The 15,310-nt window shown below is 42.9% G+C and overlaps 1 protein-coding gene across 2 annotated transcripts in view; it reads left to right on the top strand.

The window, feature by feature from the left end:
- JCAD (junctional cadherin 5 associated) overlaps positions 1 to 15,310 on the top strand; it is a 102,159-nt gene that overhangs the window by 16,530 nt on the left and 70,319 nt on the right. Inside the window, exon 2 of one of the 2 annotated variants that reach the window (XM_016962882.4) lies at positions 3,313 to 3,503. The exons of the other annotated variant lie outside the window; for it this stretch is intronic. The gene's annotated coding sequence lies outside the window, so the exon portion shown is untranslated. The remainder of the gene's footprint in view (positions 1 to 3,312; positions 3,504 to 15,310) is intronic. 2 annotated transcript variants of the gene reach the window in all.

Raw genomic sequence — 15,310 nt, 5'->3', positions numbered from 1 at the left:
AAAAGAGAATAAGAAATAGATTCACAGTTTAGAGAAAGTCTATGGAAAAAATAATAGAAAAATCCTGGGTGAAGGATAAACTACGAATTTCAAAAGATAATGCAGCTATCTAAGTAATAGACACCTAAGTAATTGGTAGCAAGTAAATAAGGAGCTCAGAGGCTATCAGATAAACCAAGTGAAGGAAACTGAAAAAACCAAGGCGAGTACATCGCCAAGAAAAGAACCACAGATGTGATTCAGCTTGCAACATGAGCTCCAAAGGTTTAAAAAAAATCAGGAAGTTTTTGGGGGACGATGTAGTAAGTGGAGCAAACAAAGGAGAAGTGGGTGGAATTTTAAGGTTGAAGATTTCATGATAATAAGTTATTGGACAGTAAGAACTTTGGAATGGCACTCAAAGAGAATATGAGTCATCCTAAAGCTTAAAGAGATTTTTTAGGAAGATGTGAAAGTGTTAGGGATTGGAGGACACTTGTCATGTCGAAAATCTTAGAAATAAACTGGAGTTCATTCATTCTTTCATTTTGCATTTATTGAGCACAATCCAGGAACTGAGGACACAAAAGCAAATGAATCAGGCCAAACACAATCCCAGCTTTCTTGGAGTTTACAGTTGAATAAATCAGTTCATCTCACTGATGCACGAGTATATTCAAGTAGGTATTTGCTGGGAAGAAATGCAGGGCGAAGAGTGACTAACAAAGAAACCAGGCCTAGATGTGGTGGGGATGGGTTGGGGATTCAGGGGGCCTTCCAAGGAACAAACTTGAGCTGAGATCTGAGGGTGCCTAGGAGCCAGCTGGGGGAGAAACAGGGGTAGCATGGAAGAAACCTTCTAGATAGAAGTCCTGTGGAGGAAGGATCACGGCACCTTCAGGAAGCAGAAGGACGATCAGCCTAGCTAGAGAACAAAGAGTCAGGAGAAGTCATATAAACTGAGGCAGGAGCTGTGGGCAAAGCTACTTTAGGCAGACCCGAGGGTCGCAGGAGTTATTTCTCCCAAGAACAAAAGGACATCACAAGGTGCTATTAGGGAGGGACTGAGACGTGACCAGCAGCTGGACTCTCCAGATAACCAAAACTCACCCATTTGTGCAGCAATACCGTCCATATTTTACCACCTTTGATGGCCAGAAGTCTGGATTAGGGTTGCTCATTTTCCCTCTATCCCTTCCTGGAGCATCTGTGGTTGAACTCTTGACGTTTCCTTGATGACTTTGAGGTATAAAGGCTGCTTATCCTTGGGCTCAGGAATCCCAGGCTGTTTTTCTCCTTTGAGTCTTGTTTCCTTTTCAAACTTTTTCATTTCTGGGGGGTGCTGCCATTGTACCCGTGTCTCTTTTCTTTCCTTTATTTATTTATTTATTTATTTTTTGAGACGGAGTTTCCATCTGTCGCCCAGGCTGGAGTGCAGTGGGGCAATCTCGGCTCACTGCAAACCTGTGACTTCCGCCTCCTGGGTTCAAGCAATTCTCCTGTCTTAGTCTCTCGAGTAGCTGGGACTACAGGCCCACTACAGTGCACCACTACGCCTGGCTAATTTTGTATTTTTAGTAGATGTAGGGTTTCGCCATGTTGGTCAGGCTAGTCTTGAACTCCTGACTCAGGTATCTGCCTACCTCAACCTCTCAAAGTGCTGGGATTATAGGCATGAGCCACTGCACCAGGCCCTGTGTCTCTTTTCTAATTGGATGCATCTGATATGCTGTAGGATGAAAAATAGAAAACTCAATGAATTGGCTTCCTTTGAGCTTTAGGGTGTGGGCTTTATGGTGCCTTGGGGGCCTTTGACATTTCCTCCTTTGTCCCACTAATACCCCAGGCTGCAGGGGGCTTAGAGTAAGCACCAGCTGGTATCTGTGCTGCTCAATACGGTGGCCACTAGCCACATGTGGCTATTTAATTTTAATTATTTAAAATTAAATAAAGTTAAAATTCAGCCCTTAGTTATGCTAGCTGCACGTGGCCAGTGCCCACCATATTAGACAGTGCAGATTTGGTTTGAGCATTTCTATTGCTGTAGGAAGTGCCATGGGCAGTACAGTCTTAGAGTACTGTGGATAGGATGGTCTACATTATTGTCATTGATGCTGTTGAGCATCATTTGACAGCAACTCCAGGCATGCTCCAAATACAGAACTGGATGTGGCCTTTCTTATTCTGCTAAGCTTACAAAAATACATCCTGTAACTTATTCCTTTCAGAATTGTTATAATTACTGTAATGCTATTGAAGAAATGCTCAGAGATCTATTTCCAGCAGAGAAATGGACTCGAAGCTAATTAAAATTCTACATTTGCTCACTGGAAAATTTGAGCTCTTGCTGGATTCACCTTCCCACACTGTCTCCAAATAGAATACAAGTCACACACGTGTCGTGCAGCCTTAATCTATTTGAGACATTCCATGACACCACCTGAGCCTTCATCAATTTATACTTCAACCTCAGGAGAAGAGGTACATTCAGGGACCTGAGATGTTGGCACAAACAGATGCTCATTAAAAAAAAAAAAAAAAAAAAATCCCAGCTCATTGAACTGATGAGCTAGTTATCCTATGTTCTGAACTCAGAATAGCAAATAAGAAGATACAGATCGAAGATACTTCAGCTGAATGTTATATAAAAGTCATGTCAAGGTGTGATGAATAATGCATTAGTGATTCCTTGATTTTCATTATGTGCCAGCTTGAGAATGTGATTCCTGCCTAGAGATTTCCATAATAATAACAATAGTAATAGCATTTTTGCATTACCACTGATCCCTGTAGCAACTCTGCAAGGTAGGTAGCATTTTCCACATCTTACAGACGAGAAAACTGAGGCTCAGGGCAGTGGGGTTGGTGGTGCAGCAGGAGTTGAGCTCTAGGCTGATTTGGTGGGGCCACCCATCATCAGTGTTGGTCTGCAATACACATGCCTCTGTCCCCAGCACCTGGGGCGGTGGGGCAGGTGAGTCAGGAAGACACAGAGAGGCAGGGTTACAGAGAAGACCTCAATGGCCCAGGCTGATGGCATCTTTCCTGGCAGCTTCTCCACACACTGGCCCCTCTGATGGCTGTGTGGATCCTGTGGACTGAACCTTGACTTTTACTAACAATAAAACAAAAAAAGCAAAATACTGCATTTTTTCCCTAGCTTGTGGTCAGTGGACTTAACATGCCACAAGCTTCAAAGAGAAGTTCCGCCTTACTGAAAAACAAATGAGCAAATAGAAACACACAAAGAACCCCTGCAAAAAGTCTCTGGGATGAATAGGAACAGCCTGTCACTTACTAATGTGGTCATTTTTTATATTACCACTGCTCCAGGAGTGAAGTACTGTCTATGGCAAGACTGGGCTTATAGAAGGCTCTAAGGCTTCTCCTCTGGGGAACTCTGCTGCTAACCTCATCAATATCTCCTGAGCATCTCTCGTGAGCCAGGCACTCACGATTCTAAGATGAGCGAGACACAGCCCTTGACCATGAGGAGCTTGTGATCAGGACTGGGAGATCCACAGGTGAGCAAATAATTAAAACATAGCAGGATAAATGTTCCAATACTCAGATACATGAAGTGCAAATGAGAAAAGAACAAAATGCACAATTCCAGCCCCAAATTCAAAGTCAGAGCAGGTCGAATGGGGAGGCAAGCTCAGCAATGGGAAGAGATGAAAAGTGGGCTGTAGGTTGTTGGGTGGAGCTGAGAAAATACCTCCAAGGCACCTGGGACACTGGTGCCCATTGTTGAGGCCACAGGGCCATTGCAAGGCTGGCCCAGGAATTAATTTAGAACAATAGGTTAAAAAGCCATGACTCATTCCCCCAGGGGTAGAATCAATTTTAATGATCAGTAAATATCTATCAACAAAACTGAAAGAGAAGTGAAGAAATGGGTCAGGGATCAGAAAATAACGTTAAGAGACGAGAGCCATGAACTTGTCCATCATGGGCAAAATTGGGAACTGCAAGTTTTATGCAGGAAAGAAAAATAGAGGCATGAACCAGGGAAGGACCCAGAGTTCTAGGGCACAGAGAATAAACATAAAGTTCGTCCAAGGGCCAGAGGGATGCTAAGGAAAAGGATGAGGTGACCAAAGGGACTCAGAACTACACCCTAGCTGGAGGTGCACCGGCCAAGATCCACCCCGGGCTGAAATCTGAATCACTGGGTCCAACAACCTACTCAGACAATTAATAAAACTAATTTCTGGTGAGAACTAGATGTCCTCCTTTGCACTCCCAAATGGGGGACTTGGTGTGCTTGTTTCAGAGAGAGTGTAGGAGGAGGAAAAGAAGGGAAACGACTCCACATCTCAGCGAGATCAGGGAGACAGATATTCGGGAGGAGGTGGGAGAGTGAAAATGACGGGGAACAGGTGGGCTAAATCGGTGAGGTGTGTGGGGAAGAAGCTAAGTTAGGAGTGGGCGGCTGGTTTTTCCAAAGGCAAAGATGGTGTCTTAGTTGGGAGCAGGAAGAGAACTGATTTCTTTCCATGAGGCTGCCATGCAGTCTCCTCCAGACTGCATAAGGGAAAATGCAGGTAGAAGTAGCACTCGTCTGCTTTCAACAAAAGATGAATATTGCATGCACTGTGGCAGCAGCCCCACGGCACCTGGGAGGCTTTGTTCCTTTGTATCTCCCATATTTCATAACAGCCCTCTGTAAGCAGTTTTTTGTTGTTTTGTTTTTGTTGTGGTTTTTGTTTTTGTTTTGAGATGGAGTCTGTCTCTGTCACCCAGGCTGGAGTGCAATGGCATGATCTTGGCTCACCACAACCTCCGCCTCCCAGGATCATGGGATTTTCCTGCCTCAGCCTCCGAGTAGCTGGAACTACAGGCACCCACCACTATGCCTGGCTAATTTTTGTATTTTTTTTTTTTTAGTAGAGACAGGGTTTTACCATTTTGGCCAGGTTGGTCTCGAACTCCTGACCTCAAGTGATCTGCCTGTCTTGGCCTCCCAAAGTGCTGGAATTATAGGCATGAACCACTGTGCCCAGTCTGCTGTTGATGAACTTTCATCTTGACTTAACAAAGCAATGACAATGCAGGGAGGCAAGTTCCTAATGATTTTCCTTTATCAACCCCCAAAGAGAATCACACTCTTTTCCTTCCTGCGGCATCAACCATCTCATAGTTAAGTCCTCATGCGCCGAGCAAAGTGTTATGTAACAAAGACAGAATCCCATGAAGGCCCCAACCTCTTTAGAACAAGATATGCAAGCTTTCAGGAGAGGACCCAATTAGTGTGGGCAATAGTCAGTCATCCAATATTCTATACAAGCAAGAAGTTTGGCGTTTAATTTGGAGACTCTTGCAAAAGGACTTGGATCTGCAAATACTTACTGAAACTCTGAGCTAGACTCTATCCCCGGGATTCCCGTGCTTTTAGTGGTACCAACCAGAGTTAAGTCCTGAGGATCAGAGTGCGGCTCTGATAATAAAAAAGAGCCACATGCGGGGGGCTAGAGCTCAGGACATATTTGGCAGGATCTCAGGAACAGAAGGCACCAAGCCATCCTATAAGAGACTCATCATTAATGCAGCGAGCCAGCAAGACTCTTTCTCAGTTTGTTCTGCAGTCCTGCAGGGGGCCAGCTGTGAGTCTTATGTCTGTCTCGTACCTCTCCACAGGCAGCTTATGTGCACTGAAATGCCAATTTCAAATTATCCAAACTGATGTGGGTGCCCAGATGTGAACACTATCTTGTAAGCAACACGAATATGTGGACACCAAAAGTTATCATAGAATGAGTATGCCATTGGGATTTCCATGGAAAAACCAGGAGATTGCGGGTTTTATCAACATTTAAACCACACCCAGTGTGAATCAATTCCCTTGCTTATGGCTAAAGGTAGATTCCTTCCCTGGCATGGTCTCAGTATCTACCTCAAGAACACAGCTCTTTCCCATCTCAAAGTTAGAAAACACATTGGTAGACTCAATATCTAGAACCTTAGTGTATCTGCAAATTTTGAATTCCTTCCATAGTCTATTCTATTCTTTTTTTCCAATTGTTTATTGTGGTAAATCCATTATTTTAAAATTTATCCCAAAGCTCTATTTTCTGGCTAAAACCCATGGCCTACTTAGAGCATTCTGCCGTCTTTTCACTTTCAGAATAAGCATAATTTATTTAGGGATCTTTTACTGCCACAGAATATTCTATTTTTCCATAACACCCCTCCAGAGGTACCAAGCAGAAAAACAGTGAATCCTGAGTTGGAGATGCTAAGCAGTAAGCGAGGTTCCTTCACTAGCTAAATGATTCACTCTCACCCTCAAACATTGCTCTTGTACCATTCTAGTCCATGCTCCGGTGGAAGTACAAATTATTACATGTCACAGGTTTGGGGGGTTGTTCAAAGATAGTCAAAGCTGGGAACGTTAAAGCTCCCAATGCCAAGCATCCAACGTGCTGGCTGGGTGCTGTTATTCATCCTGCCCACAGGAAGGAGAAAGCTTCTTTGTGGAACACTCTAAGCCACTCATCGTGTGGGCTGCCTGACATAAAACGCTGGGCTTGTGCTCCGTGGTGAGATTCTCTCTTGCCCGCTGTTTCCCAGGTTTGGTAAACTAAAAACAACGCATTGGCCTGCTAGCTTCTGTTCGGAGGGCTTGGGAACTAGATGGGAGAGTGGGAGTGGTTGTGATGGTTTTGACAACTATAGAATTTCCCAGCTACTTTGCTTTGTCTACCAGCATAAGCCAGGAGGAGCTGGAGTTACACACCAACATGAGAATATTTGTCCTCAGTCCTTCCTGCCACTTATCACCTTCCTTGGGTCCCCGTGCACAGCGACTCACTGGACAAACTCCTCCCCTTCCTCTGCTTTCTCGGCCATTCTCCTTTCTCCTTCCAGAGGATCCCTAGTGTCGTAGAAAATCTACTCTTTGTTTTTAGACCTAAAGTAGATAAACTTTAAAGAACTTCTTGCAAAGAGTTAAAATGTTATATATATATATATATTTAAAGTAACTTTATATATATATTTAAAGTAACTTTATATATATATATATATATATATATATATATATATATATTTTTTTTTTTTTTTTTTGCGGTGGGGGATGGAGTCTTGCTCTGTTGCCCAGGCTGGAGTGCAATGGCATGATCTTGGCTCACTGCAACCTCTGCCTCCTGGATTTAAGAGATTCTCTTGCCTCAGCCTCCCAGGTAGCCGGGATTACAGGCGCGTGCCAGCAGGCCCAGCTAATTTTTGTATTTTTATTTAGTAGAGACAGGGTTTTGCCATTTTGGCCAGGCTGCTCTTGAACCTCTGACATCAGGTGATCCACCCGCCTTGGCCTCCCAAAGTGCTAGGATTACAGGAGTGAGCCACCGCACCTGGCCTAAAAAAAAAAAAAAAAAAGATTTAAAAACTTAGTCCAAAGTAGAAAAAAATTATAAACCATGTAAATGAAGAATTTCAACTGTTTTTAGTATTTTGCCTGTCTTATTTAAAACAATTCTCTAGCATCAAATTATTATGTCCATAGATAATTACATATGTATCCCTAAATAGCCAAGGACTTAAATAATCATAAAATTATTTAAAATATAGTTATTGAGGTTAGGGTGGGAGGATTGCTTAAGCCCAGGAGTTCAAGACCAGTCTGGCCAACATAGTAAGACTTTGTTAAAAACTAAAAATAAAAAACAAAGAATAGTTATTGCTATTATGAGGAAATTCAAGTCGTTGATAAAGTTATGTTTTCACATCTTCCCACCTTCCTACCTCCTACGCCCCTCCAAGAAAAATCTGACGCCAGTTTGCATGTGTTGTTATAACCTATCTTTATCCTCTCAGCCTTGTTTTTGACAAGAGCTTCCTTTAAAGACAAATTTAGGAAGAGATTCCATTATGTTATTAGAATCTCGTCCAGAATCACATCTATTTTCGAAAAATTTTTTCTTAGCTCTGTTTAGTGATCTCTTAATGATGCCAAACAACTGTCAGAAATCATATTGCAAAGCCTCTCATAAACGTACCAGTCGGTTGTCTTTAAGTTGCCATGTTGTTACTCCTCCAGAGTTTTGATGATTTTATTTGGCCATGAAGATGACGACCAGCGTGTGCACCTGTGGTCTGAGTAAGTCAGTGGGCCTGGAAGATTAATGAGCTTGGCCCAGGCTGGCTTGGGAGGCCCAGCCATGAACCCTGTTGTTTTCCAAGGCTTTGCCTGCATCCGGCTGGCATTTCTAATCCTGCCGTGGGGTTTGGCTCCGGTTCCCTCCCTTGCCCCCCATCTTATTTATCAATAGCATGTGAATTAGAGCAGAAGCTAACGGACAGACAATGAGCTGGAAGCGACCAATCCTTCCACCTTGGGAGGACAGCTGTGTCCCAGAGGCCTGGAGGCACCACGTTCCCTACAATGATTTGGTTTTCAGTTTTTAGGGTCCTGCGCGTCATGGTCTGATAGGACTTTTGACTGAATATGGGAAGGGATTTAGGAGTAGACAAGAATAAGAAGTAGAATGTTCACATTTTTCCCTTTCCCCTCCCCTCCCCTCCCCTCTCCTCTCCTTTCCTTTCCTTTCCTGAGACAGAGTCTCACTCTGTCACTAAGGCTGGAGTGCAGTGGCAAAATCTCGGCTCATTGCAACCTCTGGCTCTGGGTTGAAGTGATTCTCCTGCCTCAGCCTTCCAAGTAGCTGGGATCACAGGCACCCGCCACCATGCCTGGCTAATTTTTGCATTTTTAGTAGAGACAGGGTTTCACCATGTTGGTCAGGCTGGTCTCAAACTCCTGACCTCAAGTGATCCACCCGCCTCAGCCTCCCAAAGTGTTGGGATTACAGGCGTGAGCCTCCGCAACTGGCCTGTGCAAATATTTTCTTCTCAAAAATTCTGGAAGCAATCTGCAAGTAACCAAATAGTGCTCATGATGGTTTGGGAGCTTGATGTCCTCTTAGGGTATTTTTTGTGTTATTAGCTTCAGAAACACAGGAATATAAAGAACACCATTTATCATATTGCTGAGCCCAGCAGCTGTTTGGGTAATAACCTCTAAACTAAAGATGATGGCACTTGACTACATAAGCACCCATCAGGTTGAGAAGGAAAATGACCACATATTCTCTAGCTGTTGGTGAAGTTAACCAGGGAATGTATGGACACACACATTCTTTTTGACCATTTTCACCAACGTAATTGGGAACAAAACAAATCAGTCATTTCGAATTTATTTTGAAACAATCATGATTTCATGTATTGTGAATCACTTTTATACAGCAGAGCTGATGTGTATGTGTGTGTGTGTGTACTTTAAAAACCTTAAAATACAGAAAAGCCTTGCTGTTCATTAGACATCTGGCATCTGCTGCTCTATTCCAAGTGATTAACTCATCTGCACTGACTTCTTACCCGTTTGAATAAATCAGACTCTGTCACTGGCTACAAGAATGGTGATGGTAACCCTGTATTCTATGAAGCAATTATCTAATGAACTCTAGATATTTTTATGTATTTCAGAAGGGACTTTTGAAAAGGTCTTCCAACATTTCCATCCCTGACAGCCATTAGTAGCAAACACACACACACACACACACACGGAAGAAGCATCCACATTTCACACTCTCTATCCCTGATGTTCTGCTGGGATTTGACAGACGGAAACACAGCAGTAGTTTGCAAGTGACTGCCAAATGGGGCAGCCAGACTGAGCAGGGCGAGAAGAGGTGTTATTCAATTGCTGGAAGACAGATGCTCTTCTCCGAGCCTCTGCCTTCTCTCCAGTAGCCATTCGCTGACACCACTGTGGTGCAGTTGCACTCGCCAGGTAGAAGGAACTGGAGCCAGAAGCCCACCCTCACCACCTAGGGAAGAAAGCTCTCAGCTTCTTCATTATGCAGAGGACGAAATCTTGATGCATAGTGGGAAATTGACTTTACCAAGGACATGGTACAGCCTCCACCCCCAGCACAGTGCTCAATCCATCATACTTCCAATGATTCATTGCCACCATAGAACCTAAGAGGGATTTAGGATCTGTAAGCCCTTCTGTCATCAATGGTTTCTAAAATTTGCACTAAAGAGGGAAAATAAAGCTCCATTTTGGTTAATTGCATTATTTATTTATTTTTTGAGATGGCATCTCGCTCTGTCGCCCAGGCTGGACTGCAGTGCTGCTATCTTGGCTCACCTCACTGCAACCTCCACCTCCTGGGTTCAAGAGATTCTCCTGCCTCAGCCTCCCAAGTAGCTGGGATTACAGACATGCGCCACCACCACCCCTGGCTAATTTTTGTATTTTTTTAGTAGAGATGGGGTTTCACAATGTTGGCCAGGCTGGTCTTGAACTCCTGACCTCAGGTGATCCACCCCCTTCAGTCACCCAAAGTGCTGGAATTACAGGTGTGAGCCACCGCGCCCAGCCAATGAGCATTATTTTTGGACTCTGCCTCTCTCCTTGGGATAGAGATAAATTATCTGTCCGTTGTTTTCTTTTCTTCCCATGGACTTTATCCAGTTCCTGCCTTTGGGTTATTGTATTTCGGAATCTTATTATTTTTAAAAGAGAAAGAAACTGAAATTGAATCAGGGCCTTTATCTTGCTATCTCCCAAACTACTTGATTTAAAACCTGAACACTAAGCTGACCGATCTCTCTGCTTGCTCTAAGTAAACAAAAGAATCAGGAGGCCTGCAGTGAGAACTCCTACAGCTTTGGCTGAGACCATCAGGCTCTGGGAACAGGGGTGTGTTCTGGAACTCCTAGGGTGACTGTTTTAGCTCCAACTTCCCATGGGGAAAATGATTGCCCTGTTTTCCATTCTGATGCTAATGACCTATCTTTGGGAGTTCGAAGCTGGATCAACAGTCAGACTGACTTCCTATTTCTAATTTTCACACTCAGCCTACTTTGCTTTTTCACCAGGCCCACTCTCCACCTTCACGAATTTTAGGTAAAAATTTACAGAAGTCAGCTGGGCATGGTGGCTCACGCCTGTAATCCCAGCACTTTGGGAGGCCAAGGCAGGTGGATCACGAGGTCAAGAGATCAAGACCATTCTAGCCAACACGGTGAAACCCTGTCTCTACTAAAAATACAAAGATTAGCTGGGTGTGGTGGTGCATGCCTGTAGTCCCAGCTACTCTGGAGGCTGAGGCAGGAGAATGGCTTCAACCCGGGAGGCAGAGGTTACAGTGAGCTGAGATCATGCCACTGCACGCCAGCCTGGCGACAGAGTGAGACTCTGGCAAACAAACAAACAAAAATTACAGAAGTCCAATAAGGTTTCAGATACCATGCTAGACCTTTTCCAATAGGAATGAAAAAGTAATACCCACTTCCCCACCCTGCTTTTTCTCTTCCCACATTCAAAATCAGTTGAGTTGGGCAATTGTATTACCGAAAAAATGGAGAATTTTTTCTGGAGAATGATGCTTCAGTCTACTGGCCAAGTGGGCTTGTTAATACCATGTCCCTAAATGAGATATACTTTCCCTGCCATGGACAGTGTTACTGCTAAACAACTACAGGCCACCCTCCTTGAGAACTGGCCAAGAGTGTGCACTAACTGGTACATTCTAAGAGATGGAGGAGAAAGTGCTAGACTGTGTTCAGCTCCTTCTCCCAGACTTTTTTATTTTTTATTTTTACTTTTATTTTTATTTTTGAGACGGAGTCTCTCTCCGTCACCCAGGCTGGAGTGCAATGGCATGATCTCGGCTCACTGTAACCTCCACCTCCCAGGTTCAAGCGATTTTCCCTCCTCAGCCTCCTGAGTAGGTGGGATTACAGGCACCCACCACCATGCCCAGCTAATTTTTGTATTTTTGTAGAGACAGGGTTTCACCATGTTGGCCAGGCTAGTCTTGAACTGACCTCAGGTGATCCGCCTGCCTCAGCCTCCCAAAGTCCTGGGATTACATGCGTGAGCCACCGTGCCTGGCCTCCTCCCAGACTTGACAATCAGATGCCACTTAGCCTCTTTGCCTGGGGTAGAGTTTATAAAAAAGTGGAGAGGAGTCTGGAGCAAGACTCTATCTCACTAGCAGGAATAAGGGTTCCCCTACCACACTGTGTGCTTAATTGGGAAGGGCCAAGACTCCCCTCACCCCAAGTCTCTGGACCCTGAGTCTAGGGTTCGGTTTACTATATTTATCCCACTGTAACAGGTGACAGCAGGAGCTCTTTAGCAATAAATAAAAATCTACCAACACTAAGAAATCTGCTCTTCACTTTTAAAAAAGAGAAAAATAACTGTAACCCTTTTAGAAAACTATCTCTGACTTCTCAGTCTGATCTAACTTCTTTATTTATAAAAGGTATAGGAGCATTTTCAAATCACATGCATCAGATTGGAAAGAGTTTGAATCTACAGTTTGAAAAGGCTTGGTGGACAGCCCCACCGTTGCTTCATCCAGCATATGTGCTCTGGGAAGTATTGCAGTTAAAAAAGCAGGGATGACTTTTGTTTGTTGGAACAAAGCATTGAACAACTTTTTTCATTAGTAGGATTGGATTTCCACCCAGGGTGGGTGGTAATTAATGATCAGGATTTGTGACATGGTTTTCAGCCTGCTGAATTCACTGCTGAAGATGCAAAGCTGAAGAAACTGATGCATTCAAACACAGAACTTTCCACCTTCTGTCAACTGACATCATCCTGTAGGCAGCTGCAAACCAAAAGAAGTAAGCTCTCAACTGGATTGTCTAATGCAGCTCATTTAAAACTCAGTAGTAGCTTCTATCTTCTGCCCTGTCAGTGAATGCTCCCTTTGGGATAATGCCCTACATCGCTGACATGCTGGTTACACAAATTTGTCCACTAAGGGTGTGGAGGGGAAAAGTTCAATGCACAAAAGAGGCAGACAATAAGTAGACTTTGCTTCTAGATTTTTTTTTAAGATAGTTAATCAATAGTGTACTTTGTACATGTTCCTTTTTTTAGGAAAATCCTGTCTTTAAAAAAATAATTTTTTAATGTAATTGTTTTAAATTTAATTTTAAAAATTAAAATTAATTTTAATTTTTGGTGATAGTTTAATGCTGACAAAAGTCTAAATTTCCCACATTCCAATGAGTTAACAGACATATACAGAGTTTTATACATTTTGCCTGCAACTCACCCAATTTGTCACGTAATTTTGAATTTTAACATTTCAAAAGAGTTCATTAAACAAATAGACTTTCTAGGGGAAGGACTGGATTGGTGTTTGAAATTGGCTAAACAAACGCTCGGGGATGTCATACATTCCTGCTGTGCAGATGTGTAGGACATCATGTAGTTCATGGATTGGACATTACCTTAAACCCATGGGCACTATTAAATAGAATAGGTAACTGAGTCATGACGGATGCTAGAAATCAGGACTCTGCTCAGTTGCAAAGTGGCTGGAGGGCCACTTTTTTAGGCTCAACCTATCGCTCCCCATCTCCACTGCCCACCCCTACACATGATTCCCAACATATGTCGTTGGTCTTGAAACCAATTCTCGCTTTTTTGGCTCTTAACTCACATTGCCCCTCTCTGGGAAGCTCTTCCTTCATCCCATCATGTAAGGGCATCTCATCCTTGTCAAGGAGCTTTCCATGATCACACTGCTTCCTTAATCTCTGTCTTCTCAAAACCACTGCAAAACCTTTGCCTGTATTACAATCCAGCATATCTTCTCTCTAGCTCAATGACAAATTTATTGGAAGCAGAAACCATGTCTTTTATTTATTACAGAATTTTTGAGCTAGAAGGAATCTCATGGTAAGAACGAACTTACCATAAGATGAATAAAAGATAAATGTAGAAATACTAGATAAATGTAAAGACCAATTCAAGGTCACAAAATCATTTTACGTAAGCCTGCTTTTCCCCTGATGTCCCAATTTGAAGCTTGCTGATACCAGTTGTATAAATCACACCAAAAGACAATCAGGTTACTCCTTTGAAATAGGGAAAAATATAACACCAAACCTGAGTTCATAAAGAAACCAAAAGATTAAAACAAGAAAGGTTATATAACTGGAAGAAAAGAAACTGATGAATATCAGGATACCTACTGCTCTCATATCAGGATTGTTTCTTTATTTTATTAATGTGATGGCAAATCAGTTTGAAAACTGTGACTATATAAACAAGATGAACTTAGATCGAGTGACTACGATTATTTTGAGTGCAAATAATTGCTATCTGTATTCATCAGTGTGTTACAGAGAAGCAGAACCAACAGGATGTGTGTGGGTAGATGGATAGATGGATGGATGGATGGATGGATGGATGGATGGATGGATGGATAGATAGATAGATGGATACAGATTTGATTTATTATAAGAAATTGGCTCATGCCATTATGGAGGCTGACAAGTTGCAAGATCTTCAGCATGAGTTGAGAATCCTAAGACCCAGGAGAGCTGATGGTACACATTCCAATCTGATGGCCAGCAGGGTTGAGACCTGGAAGAGCCAGTGTTTCACTTTGAGTCTGAAGGTGGAAAAAAGCCAACTTCCCAGTTCAAAGGCAGTCAGGCAGGAGGAATTCTCCCTTACTTAGGACAAGGTCAGTGTTTTTGTTCTATTGAGTCCTTCAACTGATTGACTGAGGCCCCTACCCACTTTAGGGAGGGTGATTTGCTGTACTCAAGTCTACCAATTTAAATGTTCAGCTCATTCAAAAAACAGCCTCACAGAAACACACAGAAGAATATTTGACCAAATACCTGGGCCACCCCTTGATTTAGTAAGCTGACACATAAAATTAATCATCACACTATATTTTATATCAAGTCAAATTTATATTTCTCACTTCTTGAATAATAGTGAAGTTTTCAGATTCTATAAAATTGCTTTGCCTATTTGCATATTTTCCTTTCTTCCTTCCTTCCCTTTCTTTCTTTCCTTCTCTCCCTCCCTCCCTCTTCCTTCCTCCCTCCCCCTTCCTTCCTTTTCTTTTCTTTTTTCTTTTCTCTTCCTTTTTCTTTCTCTTTCTTTCTTTCTTTTTCTTTCTCTTTCTCCCTTTCTTTCTCTCACTCTTTCTTTCTTTTTCTTTCTTTCTTTTTCTTTCTATTTCTCTCTTTCTTTCTCTCTCTCTTTCTTTCTTTTTTTCATTCACTCTGTCACCCAGGCTGGAGTGCAGCACCAAGATCATACTTCACTGCAGCCTCGAATTCCTGGGCTCAAGCTATCCTCCCACCTCAACCTCCTCAGCTGGGACTACAGGTGTGTACCACTATGCCCAGCTCTTTGTATGTTTTTGCAAAGATGGCGTCTCACTATGTTGCCCAGGCTGATCTGCAACTCATGGGCTCAAGTGATCTTTTTGCCTGGCCTCTCAAACTTTTGGGATTACAAGCATGAGTATCGTGCCCAGCCACCTTTTCT

This window comes from Pan troglodytes, chromosome 8 (assembly GCF_028858775.2).
Source record: "Pan troglodytes isolate AG18354 chromosome 8, NHGRI_mPanTro3-v2.0_pri, whole genome shotgun sequence".
Taxonomy (NCBI): Eukaryota; Metazoa; Chordata; class Mammalia; order Primates; family Hominidae; genus Pan; species Pan troglodytes.
This window is presented reverse-complemented; position numbering and strand designations above follow the sequence as displayed.